The 19,138-nt window shown below is 39.5% G+C and overlaps 1 pseudogene; it reads left to right on the top strand.

Annotated features, from left to right (window-relative positions):
• The first annotated feature begins 11,754 nt into the window (after positions 1-11,754).
• LOC147611604 (CBL-interacting serine/threonine-protein kinase 3 pseudogene) lies at positions 11,755-18,903 on the top strand (annotated as a pseudogene).
• Positions 18,904-19,138: the final 235 nt, after the last annotated feature.

Below are 19,138 nucleotides of genomic sequence, written 5' to 3'. Positions count from 1 at the left end.
TGTTTATAGTTTCTTTTCATGACACTTATTGCTTACTCTCTTAGTGGTGGAGAGCGCTTTGTTAATCCTAAAATGGGGTTAATATATGCCTTACATGATGCAGGTTTCGTCCTCGGAAGCCTGTTAAGGCATGAATACCCTATCACCTAGCTTGTGCTAATAGCGATTTCTCTGTAAATGTAGCTTCCTTAGGGTGCACCTGAAATATGGATGTGGACTCTAGAAAATGTATCTACCATATCTTCAAATGTAATGTGCACCTAAAATATGGATGTGGACTCTAGAAAATCTATTTACCATATCTTCAAATGTAATGCGCATGTAGCCAGGTAGGCATGAAAGATATTAATACATCATGATCTCTTCACTTGGTCCTGTGTTCATGTCGAAGCATAAAATTTCTTGGTTCACTCCTTTTTTTTAAAAAATCAAGAAGTACCATGATTAGCTTCATGAATTTGCATGCTGTTACAAATGCTAGAGCTTACTAAATCAAATGTTGCCTTTGTGAGCTTGTTGAATATCAAAGGTTGCAGGCTTGAAGAATAGGAGATTATAATATATGTGGGGATTAGCTTCATGAATCTGCATGTTGCTACAAATTCTAGAGCTTACTGCATAATCAAAGGTTAGCTTTGTGAGCTTATTGAATATCAAAAGGTTACACGCTTGAAGATTGAAAAATTATAACATGTATGGGAATCTCTCTTTTGCTTTGCCACAAATGCCGCTGGAGTGAACCTTCTTCTCATTTTTGGCATGTAGGTTGGGTCAATCTGTTAGAACTACCCTCCCCTTCTTCCCCATCTATAGGTGATGGTGGACGCTTTGTTGTGCTTATGAATTTATCTATTTCCTCAATATCTATTTGATCTAATATAGAAGGATATTCTATATGCTCGATATAGTGAAGTCATTAATAAGTATAGATATTAGCATGGATTCTAGATGTTTATAGTTTTTTTGACATAGTTTCAATATGCCATGTGGATAACATAAAGTGTTTTCACATGTAGTAAAAATGGTACTTAATGTGTATCATAAGACTCCAAACTACCCTTGGGCCTGGAAACAAACATCTCCTCCCTATCATCCAAAATGGTGGAGTCTACACCATGATCTGGCATTTAATACTATAGGGTGCATTGTATAAGTATACATGGCCGTATAATCAATAAGATGTAAGTCATTCTGAAAATTTTCCATTATGATAGTTGGGTTAGCATCTCGATCTGTATTTTGTTGTATTAGTGCTACATGTCCCCTTGTTGACATCAATGCCTATTGTAGCAAAGAGAGGGTTAGAGTCTAGAAAAGTACATAGTTAAGGTTTGAGGAGGGACCCTTGGAGCTATTGGTAGAGAAGCCAATTGTGACACCTATTCAATGAGCTACTTCATCCCTATGGGCTTTGCTCTTGGTGTAAGCTACATCTATAATTCTATAATCTTGACATCCTTTGCATTTGGTGCACTAGTGATTTCTTCTTCTCTAGTGGCTCTTGCGGTCTTCAACTCTACATACTTTATATTTGAGGTCTCTACCTATTGGATTGCTTCGTCCTGTTTCTTTTTTTGCCTATACAAGCTCTGCTTTTACCAAGGTATCTTCCACTACCTTCATGTCAGATCCACTTGTTTGTCTTAAGTGTCTCCATCTCCTCTTTGTCTCCTCTTTGTTTGCTTGGATTTCTTCACGACGTGCTTGGATGACATCTTGAGCATGAGCTTTGTTTGGCCAGTTTTGAGTAATTTGACCTTCTCTTTGAGGATGGATTCTTGGAGTATGAATTCCTCGATTTGCTTTGCTTTTTCTCCTTTGACTATTTGCAGGTCATTCTCTACTTGCTTTAGCTTTGCTTGCACAAGGCCCAATTTTTCTTGTTGAAGCTATAGTTTGTTGCTCATAATTTCCGTGATTATCTTGCATTTGTAGGTCCTGCTCAGTTACCTTTGCCTATAGCTGCGTAACCTCATGTGTTTGTGTCTCTATGTCCCTCTACCAAGAAGTAAACTTAGAGCTTATTTAAGTGGGTCTTTAGCTCTTTAATTTTGTTCTCCCTCTTTGTGCACAACTCGTGGCTCTGTATTACCCTAACCCTTTCTTCCTATGCCTCTAACACTTTTTATAGCACCTCCTTAAGCTCAATGATTAAGGATTTTTATCATTTCAAAATATGACCACTACTAGGCCTGCCCTAACAATGCCAGAGATTGTCATCAAGTTCTTTTTTATTCCTCGCATAAACATGACTTCAGAGAGAGCGATTTTCCCACCATTTACAAAGCAGGAAAACAACCTTACCAACTCTTTTTATTAGATACGAGGAGTTGTTTGCATGTGATTGTTCCTCCTTGAGGAGAAGACTCAAGTGATAAAAATAAATCACCCTAAGAAGTAAGTGCTTGCTAGCACCACTATCAAAGTATCACACATGCTGATTGCTGATTTGTCTCTCACTGACATGTATACGTCATGGATAGAAGGATAATAACTATAGTCAATAATGAATGCCCAATCATCATGTGCATAGTTTGTTGACTTCTTCTAGCACTTGATGCTGATGTATCAACCATAGCCATGCCTGACTCTTTCTTCTTTGTTGAAATATGCAAGTGAATGGGTGTGTGAGGGAACAAGCCCTTAGCTAGAGATCGTAAAAGGGAGTCAGTAAATGTATGGGTGGTAGTGAAAAGGTGAGAATAATCTACTGAATGAGAGAATCAAGGGTATCATGAGTGAATATAGGGGTGTGGAAAGATTCTAGGAAAAGATGCCCCAAATGTACGGGAGGTGGCACAAATCAAGGAGAAATCAGTGGGATTAGATACTTGGCATCTTGTGGATGTAAAAACCTATAAATTGAGGCATTGGCCTAATGAGAAATTGTTGGTTTTTGAGTATCCATGCCTACATTAAGCTATTAGATTAATTGTACACTAATCTCATCTTAAGCACCTTCTAATTACTTACTAATCATGTTGATCTTTGCATTTGATCCACCATAGCTCATCGAATTGCTGTAAAATCAACTTGGTATCAGAGCCATAGCCTAGGATTCATCTAATTTTTAAGCATAATTACGCTACTAATTATGATTAGGAGTTAATCACCTTTTTTAAAGTCTTTTTTAACTAAACTTCTGCACCCCTAGCTGGTGGAGGGGCTTGATCTCCCTCCAACCTCAACATTAGCTAAAATACGCTTAGCCACACATAGCTAACTTTGCCACGCATCACCTATCAACTCAGTTCTTCAAACTGCCGCCGTCGGGAGCAGCCGATTTTTGCGAAATCGTCGATGCCTCATTTTCTGAGAAAAACTTCAAATTCATCACATCACTACTTGGAATTGGAGCTATTGGAGCTACTCAATAGGTTTTTGGGTGTGCTAAACATGCTGGTGATCTTAGATTTCAGAAATTCTTCAAGGAGAAGTGGCATCAAGCTTTGCATCAAATATGCAAAAGTGCCTTTGGAAAAACAGAGATTAAGCATTCAATGTTTGGACAAATCTTTTGTTTTTGGGCTTGATCCTCTACTAGACTAACTACTATTAATGCCTTTAAAGGATTTGAGCTCATTTGAACTCTAAGGCACCATATTTGGCCTCCCCGTACACTCTATTTTCTGCACACAAAATAGGAGATTAATTTTATTAATCAGTGTTGATTAATTAGCACTAATTACTATATTTTGGTGCAATTGTTGATAATCACTATATTTTGGTGCAATTGATACCGTTGGGTATGTGATACATATCTCTATAACTTTAGATTTGAAGTTGGTTTGATATCCCAACCATCCAATACAAATCAATTATCCTTGGCTTTATGCAATTTTTGGTGTATTCATGCTTGTAAATCTGGTGTAATCATCATTTAACACCAAAATGGAGTTGTAAAATGGTGGACACTGTCCTTGAATCTTGAATTAGATTAAGAGGTAAGACCCCCTTCACATCATCATGAGCACTGCACAAGAAATATCTAAATTTAATGGGGAGAAATTCCATACATGGCAAACAAAGACCATGTACTTGCTCATGAGGAAGAATCTATGGAGGCTAATTGAGGAAAGACATGAATGTACAGTGGAGAATGAGTGGAAGAACAGAAATGAGAAAGCATTAGGACTCATTGCACTTAGCTTAAATGATGAAATCATTCACCACATTTGCAGGGATACAACAAGCTAAAGATGCATGGGATGAACTTAACAAATTATTTGTCACTCAAGAAAAGAATTCAAAGATAAATCTGCTAATACAATTCTACAAACTTGACATGAAGGAAAGTGAACCTCTAACCACACACTTGAAAAAATACAAAAGCATCAAACAACAACTTGCAGCCATTGGGAAGAAAGTTGAAGATGACAAGGCACTATTAGTGCTTCTAAAGAGTGTGGACAAGGGAGAGTATGAGAACATTGTGGCAACCTTAAAGAATGTACCATATCTGAAGCTGCATGAGATAGAAGGAGCTCTATTAGAGCAAGAGAACAAGGTCAAAGAGAATAAAGGATTGGAACCAACAACTGGAGAGGATAAAGCATTCTACACCACTCGAGGAGGCCTCGCACGAGGACAAGGACGAGGAAGAGGAGGTAGGGGAGGAGGAAGGACCTTCACTTGCCACAACTGTGGGAAGCCATGACACATGGCTAGAGACTATTACAACAAACCAAATGAAGAAGGATCGACATCGAAAAACTTCATGGAGACTCCTAAGGTAGAGGAGTCAAGACATCTTTTCTGAGAGAGAAAGAGAGAGAAACCCCACAACCCAATGTAACCCGCCCCAACAGAGTAAAACCACCTCTGAGCCACCCCGATGATGTAGGCCATGTGGTAGATGTATGTGTGAGAACTTTAGTCAAGGTCGCGGGCACTTATAGTAGCCTTGGGCACATAGCCTTGGACACATAGATAAAGAGTGTCAAGGACTATGAGTTAGGGACTTGAGGCACTTATAGTAGCCTTGGGCACATAGCCTTGGACACATAGCCTTGGGCACTTATAGTAGCCTTGGGCACATAGCCTTGGACACATAGATAAAGAGTGTCAAGGACTATGAGTTAGGGACTTGAGGCACTGGTTGCGGGCGGGCAGAGATTTATGGGCCACGTTGGGTATTACACCGCTTCATAATATTTCATGCTGAAATTGCCAGACCATTATATAAGCTACTCATTGTCTTTGAATGGACTAAAGAATGCCAAGAAGCATACGATAGATTGAAGCAAGCATTGGCCAGTGCACCAATTCTAAGACCACCTAACTGGGAGCTTATATTTCATGTGCACATCGATGCATCAAACTTTGCTATTGGATGCATATTGGCACAGCTTGGTGAGTCCCTCCCCCCTCCCAGCTCACACTACCCTCTCTCTCCTTCTCCCACCCTCTTCCCTCCCCCTATCTCTTCCTTGCCTTTCACTCTCCCACCCTCCCTCTCTCTCCTTCTCTCACCCTCCCTCTCTCTCCTCTCCCTCCCTCCCTTTCACTCTCCCACCCTCCCTCTATCTCCTTCTCCCACCCTCCCTCTCTCTCCTCTCCCTCTCTCCCTTTCACTCTTCCACCCTCCCCCCCCTCTCTCTCTCTCTCCTTGTCCCATCCTCCTTATACATAATCTCTTCATCTAGATGTTATTACATGTGGATGTTATTGCATCTGGATGTTATTATATGTGCAAGTGATTGCATGGTACTCCATGCCCTTTTCACATGATTTCATATCTTTTAAAGCCTTTTCATGTGATGGCATATCATTGCATGTGTGAGTACAATTAACAAGGTGAATAATTTTAAAATTTACACATACAAGATATCTACTATGCCTTGCATAAGAAGCAATGAAGAATGTAAATTTATTAAGGTCAATAAATTTTCAATTATGATTGACATCATGGCATAATTATTTGAGAGGAAGAGGGAGTGAGAGAGAGAGAGAGATGGAGTGAGAGAGATAAGAACATGACGCTGTTATTCAAAACATACAATAAACTAAGAATTTGACATAATTAATCAAAACAACAATAAAGCCAAAATTTGCCAAGGCAATTAATACAAAAGACAAGGCGATCTATAGTTGAAACCACTTTATTCCAAAAAAGGTTATTACATGGGCTACTGCAATTTAACATTGTTTAAAATTGAAAACATACTATAACTACCTACGGATCCTACACGTATACACTTTTTTCGGCTACTCTATTCTTTAACTCCTCCCATAGGGGCTCTTCCATCTCTTTAGCAATATATCTGAAACTTTGCCAAGTACCAATGCTGCTTCTAATCTTCATGTTCCACACGAACAAATCTCCAGAATCAATAGGCTCATCCGCTAGCATCTTTGTCCAAAGATTATGGGCCTTTGCCATGATTCTGAGATGTTCTGTTGCATCTCCGCCTGTTTTGTTGCATAAGTCTTTGCAAACCCTTTCCAGGGTTTCCTTCAAAGTATAGCTAGGGCCATTAGAGATAAAAAACCATTAGAGATGAACAAAGGTAGTCTCGATGATCGTGAGGGTTGTAAGGAAGAGAATGATAGTGAGGGAGAAAAATACAATGAGAGGGAGAGGGAGGAAACAAGATTTGAAAGTGAGGATTAGAAAAAGAGGTAGGGGTCAAATTTATAGATACACAAAGAAAAAAGTAAAAAGCTACTTTGCATGGTTACCTAATAATTTTAGAAAAGTAAATGTGCATGGCTTTTTCCTAAATTTAGAAAAGTGCATGCATGGATTTTCCCTAAATTTAGAAAAGTAGATTCATGTTTATCCACTTTTTTTTTATAAAAGTAGATGAATGGAATGAACATATTCAAGCCATTAACATATAACCATATTAATTGTCCTGCTAAAACATTAAAAAATTGAAAAGAAAATAGCCCTTGCTAGAGAATTGAGACATCAGACATTTTATTATTGCAACATGAAGGATCTTTTCAAAACTACAGTACAATGTCATCGACAGTACTAGATCCTTTTCACATTGTTCTCCTGTTGTTGCTGAACATTTGCATTAGGTCCTCCTTTTTTAGAGTGGGTTGATGTATAAACATATTATGGTTCGCATCTAACCCAAAGATATGCAAATATACAAAGTAGAGGTGCTTGCATGCACAATATGGTCGTCCCCAGCACCTACCCTGATTTGAAAATCGGGACATGTGTATGATGGATTCTTTTCCATAGTCACCTGGTTTTTTTCATTGCGTACTGGTAATTCCCCAGTCTCAATTACAAACACTTCCATATGCCCCACCTTAATGACCAAATTCTCAAAGACCATAGCTGTACTTGAAATTCCCGAATCTATTCTCTTGGCTTCCAAATCTAATATGCCTTGTTGACCGTTGGCCTCATCATTTGCTTCCTAACATTGTCCCTTTTGCAACACAAACCCACCAGCCTCCAATTCTCAGATCTCATCCACAGTCAAGTTTGTACCTCATCTTATTGGCCAAACAACCGGGGGTCTAGTAGGTGATTGACAAATGGTGTTACATACTCTCCAAGTATAATCCACACTACTATTACAAAACCACATGAATTGACTCCTTCCCCCCCATACCATTCTCTCATACCATAGAAAGGAGCTGGAACACCTTGCCTACAGTTCTTGATGCTCTTTTTGCACTTGCCATCTTGGCCACCTGAACTTCACGTATAGCCCACATTGAATCGTGTATGTCACTCTCCACCATTTCTTTCACCTTTGCGTTAGTTGTCTCTCCCTCTGCATTTTAAGTGGGTGTAAAGTTTAATCTCCTCCCTTGTTTCTTGCGTGGCTAGTTTTCTATGACATACTCCGGATGATGTGATAAGTTATCTTCCTCAAGATTTATAACTATGGGTTTTTGATGCCGGCTAACAGTAATGTTATTAGTTGCACGTGCATTGGTGTGCCACTCACTGCTTCCCCCACCAATCTACTAGTGCTAATCTACTAGTGCTTGGCGGACTTGGAGCTTTTGATGTTTTGGCCTTCTCCATCAACTTTGTTATTTGTAGGGCCTGCTCTATGATATTTACCTTCATGAATGCATGCTTCTTTGTGGATTGCAAGAGGGCATTAGTGAGGTTTGAAACAGCTACATCATATAAAGAGATGGTTCCCCTAAAACCCTCTCCTACTAACCAACTTGCATGCTTTGTGGATTGCAAGAGGGCATTAGGAAACAGCTACATCATATAAAGAGATGGTTCCCCTGAAACCCTCTCCTACTAACCAACTTGCATGCTTTGTTTCTGCTAGATTGGTGGTCAACATGTGCGGCACACAAGCATCGTCGTCGACATCCTAAATAGGAAATTAAGTTAATTGCAAGCTCCAACCACATTCTACAACCAGATAGTTAAGTTGACAATTTAGATTCAAAATACAAGCTATTCTTTTCGAGAACCAAGAAAATAATACTTACCCCTACAAGATGTTTCCTCTAAGGGGGATATCTAGTATGCCACCAACTAAGCCAACAATCCATGGCTGGTAAGTTTGCATTAGCAACTTTACCATTCATCCACCATGATCTAATGTGTCTGTATTTTAAAATTTCCTCTTCCTCACTCAATGCACAATGCCACTGACAACATAGTCACTTGTGCTCTTCCTGAAAATTCTTAACTACATATTGTACTGTATTTGTTCCCAATGAAAAAGACACGAATGCTCGTGACCTTCCAATATATTCTCTTATCCATTATTATAGATTGTTCTAACTTCTCTCCAATTGGCTCCAGCCTCATCAGCCACCATGAAGCCAAAATTTTTTGGCTTGGAGAAGCTTTTTTGGACCACAACATTGTTAATCATCTCCTAGAAAAGCACTTGTGCCACTATATGTCCTCCTCTTTCATTTCACACGTTACAATTGTGAGCTCTTGCAGGCTTCATGCCATCATACGACAATTGGAAAAGTACTAAAAACAAGATCAATTTTTTTCAAGAACTTAACAAGACCAAACTCTACCTTGGATCATATACATGTGCAACCATTGTTGTCCATCCTTGTACACACCTTACATGATTAAAACAAACCCAAGCCTTCCTCAAATCCCCGTCTCCTATTTGGCACATATGGTTCACCAAATCTAAACCCGATGCAGGCCCTGTGGGTTGATATTTTAAATACATAACACCGGTCTGACTCATCCAAATCTTGCCCAAGAAAATGACTACCATGAAAGAACTCAAAAGCACATTGTCTCTTCAATTCTAGGATATTTGACTCTACTCCTCCTTGCACTAAACTGTTGATCCTAGAAGCACCCACCATGCTCCTGAATCTACAAGAGAGTTGGATAACTTAACAAACTATGTAAACGTTCGTTCATAAGAATTACCAAGCATTTAAATCAATATGGAAATAACATTACCTTTGACATTGAATAAGGGGATGCATGTGTTCCAATAATAGTGACAACTCTATGTTGCTAATATTTGATTCATTCTTTGTATGCTTTCTAACAACTGCATCCAATACAACTCTATGTTGCTAATATTTGATTCATTCTTTGTATGCTTCCTAACAACTGCATCCAATACAAGTTGCTTGGTGATATCCATTTGTATCTTCCTTCGACCACTTGTATAGCAACCTTTGAAACTGCCTCTTGCACAAGTTCTCTTATCTTTTGCAATGCCTGCCTTGATGTGCCCCTTTGCTCCTTATGTTCCCCTTGATGTATCATCAATCTCGACATATGTGGATCAGCAGTAGGCATACAATAGTACACCGTAAGCACTACACATTCTTCTATATACAGGTTTGTTCTTGCAGTAGAAATAAGCTAGTGATCCATATCCATCCGTTGTTAAGCTTAGAGAGGGAAGTCTCTGTGTGAGCTTGCCTATTATGTGAAAATTTACAAAGTTTCAATAAATACTCTTATAAACCAAAGTTTACTAAAATCAAGCCAAGACAATAAGCTTACCAATCCATGATGTTGTTTTTGGTGTGCTGTTCATAGTTCTCCCTTCAAAAAAGTGCACTCAAATAAGCCTCCACAAGAACTCTTTCATACAACTCCAGGAAACTTCACATGACTCTCTGCAGGTTTCACCCAACAATGGCCATCATGTGCTTGCTCCATTCCTTGCATTGGAGAGGTTGAAGGATCACATATATTCGGAAACTTAAAAGCCACATTACCATTATATATTTGAGGAATCTCTTCTACTTTGTCAATATATGTGCTTTGCTAATAACAATCTATGAAGAACACCAGCATGAGATTCCTTAGACAATAAGTATTTGACCACACTCTTCTGAAGTGGTGTACCTGTGGGAGAATCTCTTATTGTAAGGTCAATAATGAATTGTTTTGGGATGTTTGCTGTAGTGTTTCTTGACTCTCCTATTATTGGAATAATAAGGTATTCTATTGTTATATCTTTATCAAAGATAAAACATGGTTCCTCTCCAGTGGGTCTAGCTGACTAGATAGGTATAAGATGATCTACACCATCATCTTGTGATTTGATTATAAAAACTTTCAATCCAGAGTGAGGACATAATATTTCATCAAAATCATCAACTTTTGTAATATAATAACGACCCTTTACAGTTCTAACAATAGGATCACTCTCCAAACTTTCCACCAAAATGTGAAAAGAAGTGCTCTCCATGGCAAGAAAAGCTCTCAAAAAACCAGCTCAAACCAGCTCAGAAACACGCAAGCTCTCAAAAAACCATCTCATAAACATACAACAAACTAATGACAATGAATTCAAAGTCTAAATACAAATTCTATACATATATTAGAAAAAATTTAAAAATTATATTCATTTTTCAAAAATGATCATTATAAATAATGTCATTAATACACAAAATCTAAAATTTGTTTTCAATAATTATACCATACAATAAATGCTACATAACCACCTCTCATTTAACGATTATTCCATAACTAACTCCTATATAATGGTTATTCCATAGCTAACTCTTACATAATGATTATTTCATAATTAACAACTATATAATGATTATTCCATAAATAACTCTCATATAATGATTGTATAACCTTTATATCTCTGCTGTTGTGATCCCAATTTAAGCTATAACCTTTTTGTCATCTCTTTTATGATTCCATCCATTTTTATTTCAAATAAAGAGTGTAAATCCTTGTATTGCTCAACAATGCCACGGGAGAATTTGAAAAGATTCAAAATGCAACATCTGGGCATGTCTATCATCATCATGGTCATTGCCATCATCATCATAATAAGGGTCTCTCCTTTAGGCTTTGCCACAGTTTTTATGTAGGTTGGGAGGGTTAGTAGCCTTCCAAACGTTTTTATGCTTACAACGTACAAACTTATAAAGGCCTTGACTTATTTTTGACATAGAGAGACAAAGAAGCTTGCCGGTTCCATCATACTCCTCCATTCTTCGAAGGTCCTTAAGTGTGTAACACAATGCAACATCACCACATTGTGGAGGAATGTAACACACATGTGCATATGCATAATTACAACTATACATGTCATGCTTAGCATGTTTGTGTAAGTATGAAAAATATCAAGCATTTTCAAAATACCATAACTTAGAAGTCTAGGGGGGGGTGACTAAGGGTGACCCCCCCATTTTTTAAATACCATAACTTAGAAGTATGGGTAGGGGTGACTACGGGTGACCCCCTAGTGGGTGGGTGCCCCTAGTTGGTGACCCCCACCCCCCACTAAGGGCGACGGTCACCACCCCCCCTTGGGGGGGCAATGTCATCCTTAGTGGGGGTGACTAAGGGCGATGGTCGCCACCCCCACTAAGGGTGACGTCGCCCTTAGTCACCCCCGTGTCGCCCTGCTAAGGGCAACGGGGGTGACTAAGTGGGGGTGCATGTGCCTCCCCCCCTCCCCCCTCCAGTAAATGCTTAAAGGCTCCCCACCCCCTAGTAACGTGGAAGCCCTCCCCCCCTAAAAACAACACGGCATTCCTCTCTCCCCCCTAAATAAAACACGCCCCCTCCCTTTGCAATGCGATAGCCTTCTCTCCCCTCCCCCCTAAGGCAACGCAGAAGTTCATCTCCCCTCTCCCCCCCTTAACCCCCCCCCCCCCCCAAAGAAGCAAAACGCCCTCTCCCTCCTAACAACAAAACGCCCTCTCCCCTCTTTAAAAGAAAAACTCTCACAGACTCTTGCCCTCTCTCTCTCATACACTCTCTCCCTCCTTAAATCCTAAAAGGATAGCCCTCGCTCTCTCTCTCTCTCTCTCTCTCATCGACCCTTTCTCCACTCTCTTTTTTCCTCTCTCTATACCTTTTCCTCTCCTCTCTTTTCTTCATTGTTTCTTCTCTTCTTCTTTGTTTGTTCCTTCTTTCTCTTTTTTCAAAACCTTAATTTTTTTAATTAATCTTTTTTTCTCTATTTATATATATCCCTCTATTTATATCTATTGCTTTTTGATCTATTTTTATCTTTTTCTTTCTTATATTTTTTAGGACTCTTTTTTCCTTGTTCATTCTCCTTCTTCTCGTGTTACTCCATGGCATCTCCCCAATTCCAAAGAGGGACACAAGTATCCTTGATGTTTAGTGATACTAAGGTAGCTACTGGGACCGTTTTGCATGTAGACCCCACCATGGATATTGTCCATGGGATTGCTTTGCCGCTTGGTCATGTTGGTGTGTCGATAGAAGATGTTGAAGTGGGAGAAGTTCCTCTTCCTTTTTTCCTCGAAGATGGTGATGTCGACAAGTTAAATCAAACCAAAGGATACATCATTGTGTGGCTAGCCAGAGATTGTGTAAGTCTTATTTTATCTCTCTCTACCTTTCTAGTTATGCTCTTTTTGAGTGATTTTTTTGAGAGCAATCTGTCTTGTATATGTCGATGTGTTTAGATTGTTATAAACACATCAAAGGAAACCCCACATACAAAGTGTGCAAAATGTGTAAAGAGCACACCTACCAAGCAAGCAAGCAAGCCAAGAAGTGGAAGAAAGTGCAAAATGTGTAAAGAGCACACCTACCAAGAAGAGGAAGAAAGTGCAAGAGGAAGATGATGATTGGAGTCCTCCTTAAGGAATCCAAGTCGAGTTTCTAAGTCTTTGAAGAAAGGTGCTTCTTCAAAAACCATTAAAGAAACTAAGGAAGTAGGAGAGGTGGACGAGGGAATCAAAAAAGAAAGGTGATTCTTCAAAAATCATTAAAGAAACTAAGGAAGTAGGAGACGTGGACGAGGGAATTGAAAAAGAAGACGAGAATGAAGAGGGTTCCATGGTGACTCATGCAAAGGTAAAGTTCTTATGAAAGATGAAGGGGATGATGAAGATGAAGAGGAGGATGATGATGAAGAGGATGATAATGATGAAGGAAAAAAAGTGCCAAAAAAGAATACAACAAAAGGGAAAGGGAAAAGGAAAGTCACTACAGGAAGAGGATGACTCTGATATCTCTCCATCAGAATACGACGAAAGCGATTCTGATGATAGCACACACGCAAGATTGAGGCAACCCCAAAAGTTAAAGAAGTTAGTCATACAGCAATACAGGTAGGGCACTCTTTTACTTGTGGTTCATTGGTATTATTGTTACATTGTTTACATACTAACATAGATTAAGTTATGGATTTAGATAAGCTTGCCAAATGCACCATTACAACCAATTAATGCACCTAGCCTGGGTGACATGACTCCAATCCAAATGAATTTGCTAGGTATGATTTTACTCATTGGTAATGATAATGTAAAGTATTTGTGTGGTGCATGCACTTACACAATGTACGCATTGTAGGAGTGTCTCGTCGGACCAGGATAGTAGTCCTTGGTACTCCTAGCAAACATCAAAGTGCTAGTTCCTCTACCGTTATAGAAGCCTCGGGCATTAACAGGTGTAATAATCAATTGTGACCACATGTGAGTTGATTGTAAAGGTGTGTCTTTTATACCATGTAATAACAATTGATGTATAACTATACTCAACATGGTGTGGCAGGACATCATTCTACAAAGATGATGGCATGTGTTGGGAATCCTTTGAATATAGGCCATGCACTTCTAAACCAGCTGTGTCCACCGGAGCTAGAACATGTCTTTAATATGTTACTGAAAGCCAACATGGGAGACAGGACCTTTACTCTTAAAGGTGTCAATACAAACACAGCATATGATTGTGTTGTAGGAGGTTGACCACAAGAGGTTTTGTTTATAGTTACCTTGATGACATTGTCCCACCATGGAATCTCTACACATGTGAGTGATGAGATTATTTTTCCTTCATTAAGACCTTGTGTGTTGTTGTGCATATGTTGCATGTGTGTATGCCATGCTTACGTTTTTTGTATATGTCATTCTAATTAATGCCACGTAGATGGAGAGGAGCATGCATTGCTTCAGATTTGTGAGACCATCTTAGATAACAATGGCTCTAGTATTGTCATCTTGGTATTGTGTATCAAGTGGCAACCATTTTAGCTCACGCTGAGCATTTTGGCTTCTCCTTGGAACCTTGGTGAATGTGCGATGTATAACGTAGATTGGAAGGGCCTTTGAATAAGAGGTACGCAACACTAACCATAGAGGTTTCCATCACTTTTTGCTACCAAAAATCATCTCATACTCTTGTGTAGATACATACCCTCGTATTGCTGCTACCTTCATGAGCATAGTTGGACAAAACCATACACAACCTTTCTCGCCTGATTATATCATTGATCCTTGTAACATGATGCATTAGGGCAAATGCCCGAGACAACATGGCGAGGTATGGAGTTAACCCTTCATGTGCTCCTAATAAGGGCCTTACATTTTTTGGTGGAATTAAGAGAGATGTTTTCTTTGCAGGTGGATCTCGACGTGGATATGAATTTTGGGATAGCTTGTTGAGCCATCATGTAAAGCAAGGGCAACTGTTAGTAGAGCTTTATGCTGGATGTGGAGATTGTGCTATGGTAGCACAAAAATTACGTATGAAAATTTATTTGCATTGATCCCAAAGAGGATATAGTGGAGGGTGTCTTGATGAAGATTTCATTGTATTGCAGTAAACATATTTATTTGTGAATATTCAAGTGACTGGGTCATGATATTATTTGTAGCAATTGTTTATGATTGTGTCATGATCTTATTTTTCATATTAAAAAAGAGGGAAAGAGGGCGAGAGTAATGTATGTTGGGGTTTTGCAATAAGACATCATTCCCCTTTACAACGATGTTTATATACGTACAAACCAATAAAGAATTGACATTTTCTATATTGTGTGGATGAATAAGGTAGTGAAGCGTTTGTAGACTCGAGGATCTGTATGCAAAACATGAGTTAAGTAAAGATAGAGAGAGTAAGAAAAAAAGGACTAAGAGAGAGAGAGAGAGAGAGAGAGAGAGAGAGAGAGAGAGAGAGAGAGAGAGAGAGAGAGAGAGAGGCAAGAGAAGGATAGGAGGTAAGAGAAGGAGAGAGAGAGAGAGAGAGAGAGAGAGAGAGAGAGAGAGAAAAGAGAGAAGGCTAGAGAGAGTTAGCAAAGAAAAGGATAGAGAGAGAGAGAGAGAGAGAGAGAGAGAGAGAGAGAGAGAGAGAGAGAGAGAGAGAGAGAGAGCCAAGAGAAGGATAGAGAGAGAGGGGGGGAGGATAGAGAGAGAGTGAGTAAAGAGAAGGATAGATAGAGTGAGCAAAGAGATGGATAGAGAGAGAGAGAGAGAGAGAGAAGGGAAGGAGGATAGGAGGTAAGAGAAGGATAGAGAGGGAGGGTGGGAGAGTGAAAGTGAGGGAGGGAGAGTGATAGAAGGAGAGAGAGAGAGAGAGAGGGTGGGAGAGTGAAAGGGACGGAAGAGGGGGGGAGGGAAGAGGGTGGGAGAAGGAGAGAGAGAGGGTGGTGTGGGTTGGAGAGTCAAAGGGAGGGAGAGAGAGGAGAGAGAGGGAGGGTGGGAGAAGGAGAGAGAGGGAGGGTGGGAAAGTGATGAAAGGGAGAGAGAGAGGGGGGGTGGGAGAAGGAGGGAGGAGGATATAGAGATGGATATAGCCCAGATCACACTCTCTCTCCCAGAGAGAGTGAGAGAGGGAAAGGGAGGAAAGAGAGAGAGGGGGAGGGAAGAGGGTGGGAGAAGGAGAGAGAGGGTGGTGTGGGCTAGGCTGGGCTGGGCTCAGTGTGGTGGTGGTGGTGGCAATAGTTAGAGAGATATTGTTCAAGTAGAGAGAGAGAGAGGGAAGCCACCACGAAAAGCTCCCTCCACCAAGTTCACTCGGTGACCATCCTAAAGAGAGAAAAAGTACCATAGTCCATTATTAACCTACGTCCACACACATCACTACCATATAAAAGCTATAAATCGCCCCTTAGTGATGATGTGAACATGTACATGGATCATGTGGCTGATTAATCCCCACAATAAGCCCAAAGCTTTGCAAAAAGATTCGAACTTCTCTCATGATAGAGCCTTCATGAACATAGCTACCACCTTATCGTGCATAAAGACATAAGCCAAGCTAAACTCTCCTACAATGAGCCTCTCCAATGAGCCTCTCCCTAACACAATGATAATGCACCTTAATGGGATTTATGCAAGCATGAAATATTGAGTTCCTTGTAAGACTAATGCACTCTGGCTATTAGTGAAGTTAGAGGTGGGGGATTATTATATCCAACACCAAGATCTGCCAAAAGTTGTATGAGCCATACACACTCTACTATAAAAGCCACTTCATACTCTGCTTCATAGCTTGAAGTGGCCATTCTTTCTTCTTGGCTGAGCCATGATATGCATGAATCACCATTGTGAAAGCAAAAGCCGCTAGTGGGACACTCTCATGTCAAGAAGGATTTTTGAAGAAAAATTCAAAAATCAAGGTTTACGCAATTTATTTGGTGTAAAGAAGGCCAAAGGTTTGATTTTTGTAAATTACTAAAGCTTCAACAAATCAAAGGAGAATTATCATGGGAAAAAGAAAGTCTTGCAAAAGCCTTCAGCAAGGGTACAAAGAGAGGAGCTCACAAAAACCTAAAGGACAAAGAAAGCAAAGAGAGGAGCTCACAAAAACCTAAAGGACAAAGAAAGCAAAGCTGTAGAAACCTTTGGGCAAAGAGAGGAGCTCACAAAAACCTAAAGGACAAAGAAAGCAAAGCTATAGAAACCTTTGGGCAAAGAGAGGAGCTCACAAAAACCTAAAGGACAAAGAAAGCAAAGCTATAGAAACCTTTGGGCAAAAGAGTTGAATAGTTTATGGGAATTTGCTGGGCCATAGGATCAAGAATAAGATCAAGGGATAGAGTTTTTTTTTGGGATCAATAATAATTATTTATATTACCTCAGAAACTGTCCAAAAACAAAACCAACTTGAGAACAACCAAGTAACCTATAAACTAATGAACTTTACAAATCGTTTTTATCCTCATTTAGGATTCTACACAGAAAATCCCATCTCTCCTCCTCCATAAAAAAACACAACTGCTCCCAGGAGATATGATAGCCCAACAGAATGCAGGCCTCCATCATTGCTTCAGTAGTGCAACCACGAGGGGACTGTTTTTCCATGATTTCCCCTCTCTTGGACCAAATCTTGACAGTAGGTCTGGTTCCCACAAGATTTTCTACAAATGTGGATCCGAATAAAGAAAGGAAGATCAAGGGATAGAGTTTAATCTCTCCTTTTTCAAAAACCACCTTTGTTTAAATCAAAACCACCTTTCCTCTTTCAAAACCACTTTCCTCAATATTTTACCTCTCAAAGATTAAGCCAAATAGTAGGCCAAGAGTTTCATTTCCCTAACCTTTGAATTTCTAAGCCCATTACAGTGAGGAATTCCATATTCAAGGGCTACAAATCTCTCATGAAATTTTGGAAAAAAAAAACATATATCTTTCATTCCCCTCCTACGCGCTACTAATTTCTCTCCACGTGCCGTCTTCTAGTCCTTCCTTAGATGCCACGCCCTCGACACCTCCACTGAAGGCACCTGCACACCAACCGCGAGCCGACCTGTCAATTTTTAACCTTTCCCTTCATCGTCGGTTTTCCCCCCGCCATCGTGAGCCTCCCCTTTAATCCCTTTTTCTTTTTGCTCTTTCACTGCTAAGTAATTAATTAATAAGCTTTATTAAAAGCTTTAAACTTTTACTATTAAAGTCTTACAAGCTTTATGATATAAAGCTTATCAAGCATAAGAATGTTGTACAGCTATATGAGGTTATGGCTAGCAAGACAAAGGTATATATCATGTTGGAGTTTGTGTCTAGAGGCGAGCTATTTTGACAAAATTGTTCATCAAGGGGAACCTTAAAATATCTGATTTTGGATTGAGTGCTCTACCACACCAAGTTCAGGAATATGGCCTCTTGCACACTTGTGGGACTCCAAATTATGTGGCTCCTAGAGTTAGAAATGACAAAGGTTCTGCAATTGCATATTTGTGGTCATGTGGTGTTATTCTTTACGTGTTGATGGTGGGTTACTTACCCTTTGATGAACAAAATCCTATGATTCTATATATAAAAGATTCGCAAAGCTGATTTTACCTGTCCTCCATGGTTCTCATCTAGAGCACGCAAGTTGATATTGAGAATAATGGCCCCAACCCTTAAACTCAAATTACCATACCCAAGATTTTCGAGAATGAATGATTTAAAAGGGGGTACACACCCGCCAAATTTCATGAAGAGGAAGACATTACTCTAGAGGATGTTGATGCTGTCTTCAATGATTCAGTAGAATACTTAGTCTGAGGAAAAAGTAACAAAGCATGTGATGATGAATGCATTTGAATTGATCTCCATGTCACAAGGGCTCAGCCTTTCTAACCTATTTGAGAAACATAAGGATTTACATAGAAGCATCCTACCAAGGAAATCATCTCCAAGATTGAAGAAACAACCAAGCCCTTGGGATTTAATGTATAGAAACAGAACTACAATGTTAAATCAAGGGCTTTTCAAGGACACTTTGGGCATCAAGAACAGGGTAAAAAATAAGGCACCTTCAAGAATGTTTAAGTGTAGATGGGTTAGCGAATATATCTTCCCAATAAACCTATAAGTACAGAATTTGGGGCGAATTTTTCATTTTTTTAAACACAAAGTGGTAGTTTTTAGCGTTGGTGAATCTTTCTCCAAAACCCCTAATATTTGGAAAAATTTAGGCGAATCTTTTGACAAATGGTTTTTGTAAAATAGTCAAATATTTTTAAAAAACCTAAAAAAATAGCCA

This window comes from Cibotium barometz, chromosome 47 (assembly GCF_041138505.1).
Source record: "Cibotium barometz isolate CiBa-2024 chromosome 47, ASM4113850v1, whole genome shotgun sequence".
NCBI lineage: Eukaryota > Viridiplantae > Streptophyta > Polypodiopsida > Cyatheales > Cibotiaceae > Cibotium > Cibotium barometz.
This window is presented reverse-complemented; position numbering and strand designations above follow the sequence as displayed.